General features: G+C 40.1%; 2 long non-coding RNA genes across 3 annotated transcripts in view; one reads left to right on the top strand and one right to left on the bottom strand.

The window, feature by feature from the left end:
• Positions 1-8550, bottom strand: part of LOC139041047 (uncharacterized) — a 26394-nt gene extending 17844 nt beyond the window's left edge. The window contains exons 1-2 of the long non-coding RNA XR_011495526.1: positions 8398-8550; positions 6776-7046 (exon numbers count right to left, since the gene is read on the bottom strand). This is a non-coding gene — a long non-coding RNA (uncharacterized lncRNA). The remainder of the gene's footprint in view (positions 1-6775; positions 7047-8397) is intronic.
• LOC139041048 (uncharacterized) lies at positions 7375-15197 on the top strand. Of its 2 annotated transcripts, none has more exons than XR_011495527.1 (3): positions 7375-8345; positions 9658-9834; positions 13244-15197. It is a non-coding gene; the product is annotated as an uncharacterized lncRNA (long non-coding RNA). The 2 variants fall into 2 exon arrangements; XR_011495528.1 differs by having other exon boundaries at positions 9050-9834.

The raw sequence follows: 15197 nt of genomic DNA, 5'->3' as shown, positions 1-15197 counted from the left end.
GTCCATGAGACGTCAACTGTACTTTAAAATTTGAATGTTAATTCTTTTCTGTATAATTGCTACTTGCTCTTGACATTTGCTTGTGGCAGTGAAAGCCCTTTTCCCCTTTGCTCATCATGTTAATTTGGTTTCCTTTCTGTCTCTGTCCAGTGGTTTATGTTATACTTAGACTGAAAAATATACTGCATTCTCTTTACCAAGTTGTAATAATGCGCTCCCTGCTCCCATGACAGATGTGTAGCTCAGTAGGAACATTATAAACATCACACGCCAAGATGAGTAATTTCCCTTTTTTGCCCCTAGTGTTTGGCATCTTTTATAAGACAGAGTCAAGAAAACTGAAACCCAAATCAGGAAATTTGCATCCTGTATAATCAAAAATAAGCCTATCTTCGGTATCAAAAGATAAAAAAAAATTGTTTCCTATATTCCTGACCTGCTACCAATGTCTTTTATGAAGCAATTTTCAATGTGGAACTGAGATGGGAAAGCAGTCAGAAACATGAGCTTCTTTTTTGTGCTTTCGGTGTCTCTGGTGTTAGGTTGGTTTTTGAATGGCTTTTATAGCCAATTTAGCAGTTTCTTATCTAGACAGCATTTTTAAAAATTTTCAGTTTATTTTATGAATAATAAATCCTCAGGGTCCCCAGTGTTTTTCTCTGAAAAAATAGCAAACATGCTTATTCAAGGAGAGTGTTTCTAATGGACAGTTATAGGAAGCATAAACAAACAAAAAGGTGGACAGAATAAATTAAACCAGGTGTGAACTAGGGCTTTTTTATATTTTTAGCATATCTGATTTTCTTTTGTACTTTTCTTTTTGCAAATATAGCATCAACTGATCTCCAGAGCAGCTATTTTCCCAACTGCAAATCAATTTGATTTGAGATAACAAAAATATGCATTACTACATAATACATACCAGGCAGGAAAGAAAACCATAAAAAGAACTGTGTGTACTGAAACAGCTAGTCAGAAGCTAGTCATAGTACAAGCAATGTGAGAATCTGTGAAAACTATAAACGAGGATCTTTAGAAGTGTTGTCACATAATTTCTATTTGCCTCAAATTGTGGACTTTGGCAATCACTTCTATCAACCACATAGTCTGTCCAGCTTCAGGAAGACGCAGCAGGCTAGCTTCACAATTAGAAATCACACATAATGTTGAGGTACCACCATGTAACTTGTCGGGCTTCTCTCTCTGTGTGTATCTGTGTGTTTGCTCTAACGTCCTGCAAAATATCTAGACACAACCTTATATGACATTTTACATTTAAAGAATAATTAGAATGTAACATATATCACTTCAGCTGCTATCAATCAGACAGGGTAGCAAATTCAAACCTAAACTGACATGTACTGGAAGAAGAAAGTTTTCAAGAATATACCGATTATGGGAAGGGATCATCTGTTAGGAAAGCAGCAGTATGTCACGTCAATACAGCACCCATAAGTGTGAGAGAACTAGATAGTTTTTGAAGGGATAGAAATATAAATGGTGACAAAGGGTCATCTATTTCCTTAAGGCAGTCATCCAAGCATGACCAGAATATGATTTTTCTTCTCAGAATGAAAATGTCAGGATCCATGGCCTTTCTCAGTGTGTGTTATGAAGGTCTAGAAGTTTCTTTGGGAAGTTATGTGAGACACAGCCAGAGAGACATGAAGCCACTTAATGGGAAGCCTGACTAGGAGTTGGAATATGAGCCCTGAGTTCTTGCTAGTAGAGCCAAGAGGGGTGACTGAGGGAGAAGGGTCAGTGATGAGGTCACCATCATCATTGCTGTAGCGACATAACCAATTTAGTGTGGAGATTTCACCAGGCAGGAGGTCCTATCCCAGCCCAGGTGGGAGGGTAGTCATGGAGTAGTAGAGGTGTGTGGGATCTCAGCACAGGCCAGGGTGGGTAAATGCAGAAAGAAAAATAGGACATGAAAACCTTTTTGCCATTGAGGACAAAACAAACATCTTCTTAGAAGTACAGAATACAGATAAGAAAATGTCAAAGCAAGAACTGAAAATAAAATAGTGGGAGCAATAGTCTCAACTTTAGATGGAGAAGAGTTGAAACTATAATTGAAACTACAAAGAAGAAAAATCTTTTAGTTTGTAAGATGAAATCTATCACCAACACCGCTATTACTGTTACTATTTGTGTAGGCTAGAAAAGAATGCCATTTCCTATATGGTGAGCGGACGGGAGTTTGGGAATGGTTACAGTAGATCTCAATTAATTGAATGGTCAATTCTGAGACAGAGAAGAACGGCCCAGACATCTCTGTTGGTGTTTTTAGGAGCTGGTCTAGCACTCACAGCTCTACCACGTTGTTCTCCTTTTGGAAATAAATAATTTCACAGAACACTAACATCAGACAAGGTCACTCTACAACCATGACGAAGCGAAACAAAAAGCAAGACCCCTTCATAATTTTGTCTAAGCACAGCAAAAACCAAGTCACTGTGAAAACCACAACAAATAGCCAGCTAACAAATATCCCTCTCTTACCTTTGCTCTGGTGTCCCCTTGTAGACAAAATGTATTATTCCCAATCATAGAATTGTCCATTTTCTAACAGCATCTAATATAGAGAAAATCCTTGCTTCCTTGAACTTTTCTCCAAATCACCTAAAACACACTCTAATCCTAGAATAAGTCCTTTTCGGAAGGACTCACTCTTTATTTTTTGGTGAGGAAGACTGGCCCTGAGCTAACATCTGTTGCCAATCTCCCCTTTTTGCTTAAGGAATATTGCCCCTGAGCTAACATCTGTGCCAATCTTCCTCTATTTTGTATGTGAGATGCCACGTCAATACCGCTTGATGAGCGGTGCATAGGTCTGTGCCAAGATCCTGGCCTGTGAACTCTGGGCTGCCAAAGCACTTAACCACTACACCACGGCCAGCTCCAGGACTCACTCTTTTACTGAGAGGTCTCAAGGTTCTCCATGATGTACAGTCTCCCTCACGGCAACTAATGATAAACCCAACTTGTTGAGCCCAGACATGCTCCAGGTGGTCTCGGCTAGAGGTGCACGTGTGACTGTACCAAACACTGTGTGTGGCCCATAGGATAGAGCAATGAGGAGGACGGTGCCAATAGGTACATAAGTATCACCATAGAAGGGATTTTCCTGTTTTCTTCACTATGTTCCCCTAAGAGAGCCTAGCACATAGGCTCAATAAATATTTGTTGAAAGAGTGAAGTAGCTTTCAGTCTACCGGCTAGCTCAGAACGTAGATCAATGTGAAGTGCTCAGTGGGGAGCCAGACACATGCAGAGCGTACAATTAATAATAGTTTATTTCAGATTATATTAAATTCAACAGTAGTTATCCATCCATGTAAGCTAACACTATGCTTGTGTAGTGTTGAGCCAAACATTTGTTTGTGATCTTTGCAATAAATTATTTTACCTCCAAAGTTTCAAGTCCATTAACCCCTTCAACGTATTGTAAAAGTCCAGCTTTAATGCAGGGGTTTCAGCGTTTTTATGCAGCTCCAATCATATTGTCCCACTCAACATTTTCTGACCTTTCAAGATCCTGTGTCATTTAGCCCACTGTTCTTTGCACTTGAAACTGGCTTTATCTCCTTGATTAGGTTAAAGAAATCTTATTTATAATTCCCTTGCTGAAATGCTTCCTCTTAAGTAGAATAAATCACTCTCACTTCTCTGACCTGAGGAAAATGCATTGGTATATTTTTCTATATTACTAAACACGTTGTGTTATAGTTATTTTTGTTAGCAATTTCTCACCCTCTTCCATGAAAAGTTCCTATGGAAGGTAGTGCATCCATTCTTTTTCTACCTCAGGCAGCTGGGGGCCATGTTTATGCTCAGTACATGGTGAATAAATGAATTTGTGGCCTCCCAATTATTCTTAACTATATTCAACTGTATATATCACTTCCCTCCTCAAAACATTTAATGATTTCCCTGTTGCAGGATAAAATCCACACTTCTTTACTTGACATTCAAAACTCCATAGCATATTGCTTTTAATTGTCTTTCAAAGATACATTCCCTCACTCCTCTAGATGAACCAGTTACTTTCATGAAATTGGTCTCTGCATATTTATCGTCATTTTTTCCCAATTTGTTTCTTCCAAATTGATTTATTTTCCTTTTTCCTAGCTAAGACCTACTTTCCCTATATTCTGAATAAATTACTACTTGCATAATTAATTATCACTGGTATGATACCATGAATACTAATGTACAGATGATGTGTCTTGAATCCCTAGGACTTCGCACATCATGGATATTTAATATATGGTTAATGGCAAAGATGTTGATGGTAGTGCTGAGGAGGGAGCCCAATAGATAGAGAAGAGAAGCTTCTACATACTCTTGAGCCAGGATCTACTCTCAAGAATAAAATAGAAAGAGAAAAGAGCAGGATGATGAGAGAAAATGAATAGCCTTTGTTAGACATCAACTGGTATTGAAGAGCATGGTGGTGAGGAGGCAAGGGTGGGCTGTATCCTGAACCAAGGGAAAGCCATGTGATTCTCTGAGGTTTATAGTGATTTATCAGTGCCTAACCAGACGCTAGAGTTTGGGCTTTGAACATTGAAACTTCGTAGGTAAACTTCAGGACATAAATTACTCAAGTACATGTCTCATTCTTTTTAGCATTGCTCATCTGAAACCTTGTAATGCTACTCCTTCTCCCCAGCTGGAACTCAATCCTTTAAGAAATTGCTCACATCCTTGTCTTGTATTATTTTCTGCTAGACCTTCATAAAATATGTCTATTTTTAGGTGCCAGTGAACATGACATTCCTTATTCTCCACTCTTGCCCTGACAACCAGGAATCTACACATCAGTGGGGGTGATTCTTCAAAGAAATAGCATCCCATCTCAGGAGTATGAAATTTCTGTGAAATATCTTTGCATGCCATTCGACTTACTTCTACATTTCTTTTTTCTTCTTCTACTCCAGGCCCGAAGATTCTTGAAACAGTTCACTTAGTTTTAAACTATTTATTAACCATTACACAGTCTATCTAAAACTCACAAAGACCAAGGTTAGAGCAGAAATAGCAAGAATAATAAGCAATGAGTGCACTCAAATTCAATGCAGTAGGAGTTGTGCTTCTAGTGTAGAGGAGAAAGTTTCTAAAACTCACTGTACGATGACTTCCAGTTTCTGGTTCCGCATGCAAGAAGCTTGGAAGTCATCATTTTGTCCTAACTAGAAGTAAAAAGCTGGACAGACTGAAAAATCAATAACTTCTTCTTGGATCCATAAGAGAGGGGAGCACACAGGGCAAATCCAACGTCCTCAGTCCTGGAGGGACAGACAGGTGAATACGGGGAGTCAAGACTGCCAAAGCAGAGACTCAAGAGAGGAAATCACTCAGGGAACCAGTGATGGAATAGGAAAACCTGAACGGTAATGGGTGGATTGCTGAAGGATCAGTGCGGATGACTCTGAGAGTTAAAAACTCCATGCGGATCCAGTCAAGGGGGCGAGTTTTGTGAGACTTACCTCTAGGAGCTGAACTAGATTCCTAAACAAATATCAGAGAAAAAGACCCTTGGGCTTCTATCAACCAGAAGAGGAAAGGAACCATCTTGAAACTACATCAGGGCCCTCTGTTCTTACGGTCTGCCCTCAGGGGTAACTGGTTAACCAGAGCCTGACCTGCTAGAGTATTATCAGAGCCTAATTGACCTGGGGAAGGGAAATATCCAACTCGCACCCACTTTAACCATCCTGTCCCACATAGGGTGGAGAAAAATACTGAGGAGCACCTGTCAAGTTCGCAGTTCAGAGGCACAGGCTCACTAAAAGACAGAGACCTAATCATACGATTATACAATGCCGCCCCTCCCCACACTGCTCACCACATTATTAACGGTCTATCTACAGAAGTTGCTTGTACCCGGTACATCACATACAGCTATCAGTGAGAGAGAATGGGATAGAAAAATGTATATATTTGACAAAATAATGGCCCCAAACTCCCTACGTTTTGTGAAAGACATAAATTTAGAGATTTGATAAGTTCAGTGAGACTCAAGCAGGACAAATTCTAAGGAAAATACAACTAGAGACATAATAAGCAAACTGCAGAAAAGTAAAGATAAAATCTTGAACCTAGCCAGAGAAAAGCAAGACGTTTCATATAGAGAAAGAATGCAACAATTCCAATGACAATAATGTGAGATTGGCAATTAGAATGCAGGTGCGATTGTCTTTTAATGGCATGTTGTTGAAGGCAGGACAAGTGAATGCAACTCTGGCGCCGCTCAGAGAACTTGTCAGCTAGGCTAGTGAGGAGCTCCAGAGCAATGAACGTCCATATGAGGAGCCACAATGGGCAGAAATGGCTTGGCTCTAGAGTACCGATTATGCTCAGTCATCGGCTGGGAGTAGCCTAGAGAGAGCTGCAAGAAAGTGATAGTGGACCCTGAACTTGCAGCAGCTGAACATCGTCAGCTCTTCCCTTTCTCAGAGCAAGTTCTCTCCTAAAAGAGATCTAGGCAGCACACTCTCATCACCACGGCATGTATGAACTGGACAATTTATATCTCACAATAGGGTGTTAATTTGTAATGTGTTAAAGACTTGTACCCATCCATAAAAGAAAAAGCTTCCATGAAGCTAATATGTACGTTAAAGACTATATCAGTTATCTAAATCTATCTAACAAATTATTCTAAAATTTAGTCATTTAAAAGGACAACCATTTTATTTACTTCTGATTCTGTGGCTTGGCATTTTGGGCTGGGCTGAGCAGGGTGGCTTTCTGTTGGTCTTACCTAGAGTCAATCACATGGCTGCAGTTGTCTGATGGCTCAAGTGGAGCTCAATGGTCTAAGATGCCTCACACTCAGGTCCGATGTGTCTCTCTCACACTAGACTTGGCTTCTCCACAAGGACCTCCATGTAGTCAAGTTCCAATGAACAAGCACTTGTCAAGTCTCTGCTTGTTTCACATTTGCTAATGTCTCATTAGACACATGGCCAAGCCCAGAGTCAATGAGTCGATGTGCATGGATACAGGAAAGCAAGATTCACTGGGGGCCATAACTGTGATGAATGATGATATATTAGGAATGAAAAAAAAGAAAGGTGAATATGTCTGCTGTTCGCAGCTAAGTAACTAGAAATATTGTGCTTTGATTGACAAGAAAGGCAACAGGAACAAAGTGATTTATTTTGAACATAGACATTTTAAGATATTGACCATATTTTATCCCGTGATTGCAAATGTTAACTTATTGCTGATATTACATTATCTGTCTCTAAGTCAACAATGTTTCTATGTTTTTCAAACATATAAAATTGGTATAAAAAAGAGGGGCCAGCCCGGTGGCGCAGGGGTTAAGTTCACATGTTCCACTTCGGCAGCCTGGGGTTTGCTGATTCGGATCCTGGGTGCGGACCTAGCACTGCTTGGCAAGCCATGCTGTGGCAGGCGTCCCACATAGAAAGTAGAGGAAGATGGGCACAGATGTTAGCTCAGGGCCAGTCTTCCTCAGCAAAAAAAGAGGAGGATTGGCAGCAGATATTAGCTCAGGGCTAATCTTCCTCAAAAAAACAAAACAAAACAAAACAAAATTGGTGTCAAAAGAGAACAAAAGATTGAGTCCAAGAGATGCAGGTAAGCTTTCTCAGGTAAGCTTCATCATATGAGGAAGCTTGTTTTTTTTTTTTTTTTCGGTGAGGAAGATTCGCCCTGAACTAACATCTGTGGCAATCTTCCTCTATTTTCTATGTGGAATGCTGCCACAGCATGGCTTGACAAGTGGTGTGCACCTGGGATCCCAACCTGCAAACCTGGGCTGCAGAAGCAGATCATGTGAACATAACCACTACGCCACTGGGCCGACCCCAGAAAGCTATTGTTTTTAATGTTAATTTCTGAGTTTGAGTCTAACCTGCTGATCTGAGCCCATATTTTAAACTTCCAACTCTCATTAAAATATCCACTGAAATTACTGGAGGCTTACATTGGGAAAAATTCACACCTCTACAGAAACCAGGGGAAGATATATCTACCTGCCTGAAATAGCAACAAATTTGACAAAGATAGAGTGTAGACAAGCACATGATATGCTGTTAGAAAGAAGACTCACCCTGAGGAGCCAAGAGAAGGAGTCACGTGGACTCTCAGTAAAACCCCTGATGTAGAGTACTAGATAACAGATAGTGGACAGGCACACGGAAGATACTACAAAGAGAAGCTTTATCTTTTGATAATTTCTGAGATATGTGCAGTGGACAGAGACCGTAGAGAGGATAACTTTAATGTAGAACCAAAAGCATGAGCTGGAAGTAATAGCATGCTACAAAAGAAGAGGTTCACTGAAAAAATACTGGCTCCAGGTGAGTGAATATAAGTCAGATAAAGAGTCTGTTCCAGAAAATTTTGCATTACCTTAAGGATGAGGGGAGGAGGGAGCGTTGGTGTGTCCTCGGCTTCCAATTTCTTTCAAGGGAGATTGTGAATCTCTTGTATACAAGAACTTTATGAAAACCTCTTAGAATTTTACCGCGCCTGCTGGTTAAATTGGGTGCTTGCCATTATATTTCCCACTTAAATGTTTGCTGAGCTAATGAGATAACTCAGGAAGTTGACTCAAACGTTTCACTCTTGGTTTTTCAACTTGGTTCTTGTTCCTTCTTAATAAAGCTGAGAAGCTCTAGTTTTTATGCTTAGGTATCATTTTTTAGAACGAAAGCTGATCTTCAAAATTATCCCCATAATAGCCGAGAGGAATGGAATAATGTAAATTTTGCTTTGTAAAATGGAAGTGTAGCAGAGCATGAACTATATTTCCTTTCCTTTTTTAAAAAGGGAATAGTCATTTCAAACATCAAACAATGTTTTTTAGAAAATTCTGTCTATTAGAAAGGGCTTTATAGAATAGGAAGACTAGTTGCCAATTTTGCATGAACAAATCTAGTTCACTCTTTCCCTTTATACTTGGAAAATAATCTGTTGTCCTCTCCTTCCTTGCCTCACTCAGTGTTGCTGTTGTTTTATTTACTTGTTTTTAACTTCCCTCTCTCATTTCTCATGTTTTTAGAGACAAATGATTTTTAGAAGCAAATGGACATTTGAATATTTTCCAAACAACATATATCCTGAGCTAAGAGAATATTCTTCTGCTAAATCATTTTGTTTGCAATGATTTGCACGCAGTATCCCAAGTAAATAGTTCAACAATAATCCAAAATGGAAATATTATGCCCATTGCTCACATGAGAGTATTTCTGGACAAGTTCACAATGCCGGTGACAAAGAGAACAAGGACTGGACCCCAAGAGTCTCTAACCACACCAGCTATCAGCCACAAAATCGGTCACAGAGTCAATTAGTTACAAATTTATCTGTTCTTTAAGAACTAGCTTTCCCCACAATTTTAGATATCAATACAAAAGATTTCATTATTTCATCTATGTGAAGCAGCCTGAAAAATTTTGTCAGGCTATCAAAATAAGATTTCAGGAAGAAACATTTCATTTTAAAATTTCGTTTTATCTGCATGAGTCATAGTCCCATCTCCGTGGGGTTACTCCCCCTGCTCACCACCACTTCCTCTTCTGCACTGACAACAACCACAAAGTTGCAGAGTGTTTAGCGTAGAGTACAGCACTACAGAAATGCCTAAGAAGATTCTAAATATTCTTACAGTTGGCTGGCATAACTGTGGACAAAGTGACGTCAGAAAAAAAAGAAAGACTCTAAAAACTGTGATGGAATAAACTGTTTCACAATCTCCTCCAATTAAATTGTGAGATGCTGGACCACCCTCACTTGTGGGGAGGCAGTAATTGGTTCACAGAGCAACCAACAATAACAACAAAAAAGGTAAGTTTCATAATTTCTAGGTTCAAAAGGTACCACTGGGTATACAATAGAACACACTAGCAAGAGAGTGCAGGGGCAGAGTCCGTTCCTTCTCCACATCCCCACGTCTCTCTGCAGAAGGTTCTCTGATTCAGGGAAGAGAGAGTTTGGGATATAAAAAGCTTTCGTGGAGAAATAGAGGCTATTCTCTGTGTTCTCATCAACCGGGTGCAAACCTGGGGAATGGGAAATGATCGAAGGAAAGCATAATATCATTTACACTGATGGTTTCCATTATGAGATGAAAAGAAAGCAGGGAACTTAAGCCCCATCACCTCTTTCCTAAGTGGGTCTTGAAGACAGGAGTTCAGCAGATCTCCTCAGGCCACACAGCCACGGAGGGGCACAGGGATGGCTGACAGGTCCGTGAGTCTGAGAATGAGGCACAGACGATCTTGCCTCCACTGCTCGCTTTCCATGCCATGAGGAGGACGTGCAAGGTTACAAAAGGGAAGAGATTGTCTAGGAGAGCAAGCCACTGTGTCCACCTGGCACTTGCATGGGTGTGGACGTGGCAGCAGGCACTGCAGGCGCACTCACAGATCAGAAGAGGGTGTTGGGGAGATGTTGTCCTAGCTCAAAGCAAGGAACTTTACGTTGAGTTGTACAAGTTCCCTTTTGCATACCCAAGTTTGCTACTATGCAAATTTATCCCACAAAAGCCATTGATGCAAACTCCAGGTTAAATATATCCAATGTCAAGAATGTCTTATAAGAAAATTAAATCATGGACCAGTAATATGTGAGCACTTTTCTAGCCTATTGATGAATTATACTGACTGACCCCCATGTACCTATGTCCTCATCTGTAGAAGAGACATTTCTATAAATTATCCTACTTCCCAGAGACAATGTCGCAATTAAGTTATTCAGAAGGAGCCATAATTATTTAATCTTCTCTTTCCCTGAGCAATTTTACTTCTATTTGCTTGGAACCTTAACACTGAGGGTCAGAACAGAAAAAAAGACTTGGAGTATGTATCACCATTTTATCTTAAAAAGGTAATTATAACTCAGAATCAGATTGTCTTGGCAACTTCATATCTCAGGATGAGAAGAAATGTACCCAAGTGGCTAGCTGAGTAAAATGATTGCTCATTCTACCTGGGGAAAATCACGCATCTTTGGGTGCAGACTAGAGAATTTATCATAAGTATTCACACAATACTTTTATTAAAAGGATATGGAAATAGATACTTTTTTTTCTTAAAGAGAATAAAGCTATCCAAGAATAAAAATTTGTATGACCTCATTGTTGATAAAGCTGACACTCATTTCCTGAGCACCTGCTGTCTCAGGCATAGCAGATAAAAGAGGAACCGAAACAGACTAAAATTCTTGCCATCATGATAGAAGATAAAATAAAGGAATAAAATATAGAATGTTTTAAAATATAAGCAACAGAAGAAAAATAACGTACAAAACAATCTGTGAGAATATTGGGTTACAGTTTTAAATAGGTGGCCTGAGAAGTATGCGTCTGAGTAAAACAGGAAAGACATGATGGGACAAGGCCTGTCGATATCTAGAGAGAAGGCTGTTCCAGGCAGAGGAATAGCAAATGCCAAGACCACAAGGCAATGACCTTCCACAGACTTCTCCACCAGTCTCCTTCACAGTCCTACATCAGCAACGAGGCATGCTGGCGTCCCAGACTCTCTTGCAGACTTCATCTTGTCCACCCACACATGCTTTTCTCTGATCCACCAATTCCTCTGTTCAGACCCTTACGTTCTCCAAATTCTTGCGCAATTGTGCAAGATTTTATTCTTTTATTCCATAATACTAATGGTGGTTCTGCTTCCCTGATCAAACCCTGGCTTTTTTGTAGTCTCATACTTCAAAATTCAAAAGTCACTGAAGCGCACTGCAGTGTGAGGAATAATTCTATCAGGCCTGGAACTGACCTGAGCGATTTGGCGTGGTACCTGCACAATCCCAGTCCCTGGTCAAGAAGTGAAACGTACTCATTCACAGTGTTATGTTGTGACCATGGGTCTGAGGAGTTTGGGAGCAGTTTGTACCAGCTTTTTAGCATTGTTCATTGATAACAGAGGGATTCACGACTTGTACCTGGTCTCACTGAGACCTCCAGTGGGCTCTTGCTATTGGAGCTGGTGACATAGTAAGAAATATGCCTACCTGACCAGCAAGGTATAAGAAGCCCCAGCCAAGAGTCTTGAAGTTGTCCTAAGTTGTTCTCTGGGCATGTTTTGACTTTTGGACTCTTGGAGTTGTCTCTGAGTAGTTCTCTGCATATATCAGTGGTTCCTGATTCAAGAGGGAAAAGCAAGTCTGATATGATCCTACAGAGGGTAGACAATTGGAAATTAAACCTGCCTCTCCAGACTCCTTGCTGGGGGGCATCCTTTGACCATGATGTCTTTTCTTTAATTCTGCAACTAAAGTGAGTCCTTTTCTTGCAATATTGTAAATTAATAAGCGTTGCTATTTGGGCCTACTGAGTCTGTAGCAACAGAAACCGTCTCACAGCCGCTCATAGCGCATACGTGCAGAGAAAATTCTCCCTCCCATCCTTGTCCCCCAGCCACTAAGTTTGCCTTCCTGGAAGGAAACCAGTGTCATAAATGCCAAGTGAGTCCTTCAATAGGTATTTTATGCATATTTAAGCAAATTCATGTACATAAATATTTCCCCCTATTTTACACAAATAGAAGAATTTTGTATACTCTGTTTGGTTCTTTGTTTTGTTTCAAAGTCATATTTTAGGGAGTTTTGATTTTCCTGAGACTTATTTGATAAGAAGTTACAAGATCTGTCCTTATATAGAGACTAAGTTTCTTAAATGCAATGATTCTTGGCCCCAGTTTTGTAACTTTTGCCATATGTCTATACAGTGTGTATGAGCTTGAGAAACAACACTGAAGGTCAAAAAAGTCACATCACGTTGTTTTGTTTTCCTAATAAAATTAAAACCACTACTAAACTCCCTCAGCAGGGTTAGGCAATTGCTCAGTCCCAATCACGTTTGGCAGGCGGAGGTCCCTTCCTTTCCCTAGTGTTGTGTGAGAATCCTGAAGGATCGCAGGATGGAAAAATGGTAGGAGGCTCTGCCCTGTGTCCATGGTGGTGGTCACTGTGCTGCATACCTAGTTGTCAGCAATACTGGGCGTCCTGTGTTCCTCCGTCCGTGGATGCTCAGCATTCTCCCACAGAGGTCCTCTTCAGCTGTGAGAAGAGGTTGGGCCAGTCTCTTGTTGCTACTTTCAGAGCCACAGCGCCCCCATTCACCCAACCCCATAATCACAAGTATTGTGTGCAAGAGAGCCATGGTCTTATTATTATTATTATTGTTATTTACCACTCTCTTGGGAAAAATACGAAAACCTGTGTTTACTTTGCTCTCTAGCTCTCTGTTTTAAGGGTCCGGTCACTTCACCTCTTACAGTCCTTGGAGCCTTCACCTTTCCTGGATAATCCATGCTAATGGCCCGCAGTGGGCATGAAATGCAAAAGCTGTTTGGGAACTCGCCTCCCCCTCTGCACAGCCTTCCGTCATGCGCCAAAGTCTCCGGAAGTGATTTAATAGCATTTAAGCTTAGGCTGTTCTGCTATTTCCATTGTCACAAAGGAAATGTCACAAGCCTTTTTCCCATACCTCCTGTTAAGTTCCCTGCCTCCACTGGTAGAATAATCATAAATCTGGTACTGAACCTTGGACGTCAGCCATCCTTCACACTGTGTCTCCCTTCTGCTGACTCTATTATGTTGGGTTTCAAAGGTTCTGAATAGATTGTTCCAGAGGCTCTGGAGCTGAAAAAGATCTAAAAACATCGACTCCTGTGGTGTCAGGTTTTGGTTGTCTTTGAGCACAGCACTCATCTGCCCTGGCAGCTTCAACATCCCCACCCCCACTCCCACCTCCTCAAGAAATAACCAGAACAACAAAGTTGTTCAGCAATTTCTTTAAACTTTGGAAGGATTTGTTTGAAATGGGGAAACCATATAACCTATGAAATAAATTCTTTCTATTTTTGTCAAGAACTTCTCCAATTTTAATTTAAATTTATCACAGTATTTCTGCATGGTTTTAAAGCAACTTTAGCAGCACACGATTGTAATAGGTTGAATAATAGTCTCCCAAAGTATAAAGCCCTAATCTCTGGAATGCTACCTCATACAATAAAGCCTTTGCTGATGTGATTAAAGATGTTGACACTGGGGGATTATTCTGGATTATCTGGATGGGTCCTAAACGTAATCACAAGTATCCTTATAAGAAGAAGCCAGAGGGAGATTTGATCACACACGTAGAAGGAAATGTGAAGATGGAGCAGAGAGAGATTTCAAGATGCTGGCCTGGATGATTAGTGATGTGGCCACAAACTAAGGAATGCCAGCAGCCACCAGAGGCTGGAAGAGGCAAGGAACAAATTCTCCCCTGCAGCCTCCAGAGGGAGCACCGTCCTGCTGAGACCTTCATTTGGCCCAGTGACGCTGATTTTAGTTCTGTTGTTTCAAGCCACCAAGTCTGCGGTAATTTGTTCAAGCAGCCACAGAAAACAGATACAGTAATAAAATACCATTTGAAAAGAGGCATGCTTTAAAATGTGGCCATTTAAAGACGTAAAGTTGAAGACAAGGCTTCAAGATTACTACTAAAGAAAGATCATGTTTTCCAGCATTCTAGTTCTTTTTTGCTCTAATTATGCACCATAAAAGCTTTCTCATATGAAGAACTAACATTTGTTGAGGGCTGACTATGTGCCCGGTCCCAGACAACTTATTTAACACACATTACCTGGCTTAATCTAAAGCAATAACACAGTTACATAATTATGCTCATTTTGCTTAGGAGAAGCCAACTTTGAATCAGGGTAAATTCATTGCCCTGGTCACACAGCTGTTAGTGACATTTTCTGAAGAGCATCTTGGGGCACCTGTGCAAAAACCTGTACTGTTATGTACAGAATGAATTTTTCACAGTAATGGTTTATAATTATACAAACTTACTTTGTCTTGAAGCTGTCTCACATTCTTAGACTTGGTAGAACGTTATATTGACAAGACCTCTTTAGCTTTTTCTCTGACTATTCCCAAGAATTGTTTTGTGTAAAGCTATTTTTTTATTCCAGGGTATGAATCTCAAAAAGTTGGGAACAGGAATCAAATAATAAATAAAAATTAAACGTAGAAATTCTATGTGAAATCAGACTGAAAAACATTTTGGAGGGACATTTAAGAAAGACTTGAATAAATGAAGAGATAAACCAGATTTATTTTGGGAAGAAAAGTAGTGCAAATCTGTGACTTTTTCAAAATGAATGTGTGTATCATTTAAAAATATAATAAAGAATTTTTTG

The sequence above is a fragment of the Equus asinus genome, chromosome 19 (assembly GCF_041296235.1).
Source record: "Equus asinus isolate D_3611 breed Donkey chromosome 19, EquAss-T2T_v2, whole genome shotgun sequence".
Taxonomy (NCBI): Eukaryota; Metazoa; Chordata; class Mammalia; order Perissodactyla; family Equidae; genus Equus; species Equus asinus.
Note: the sequence above shows the minus strand (reverse complement) of the source record. Positions and strands in the feature narration are given on the sequence as shown.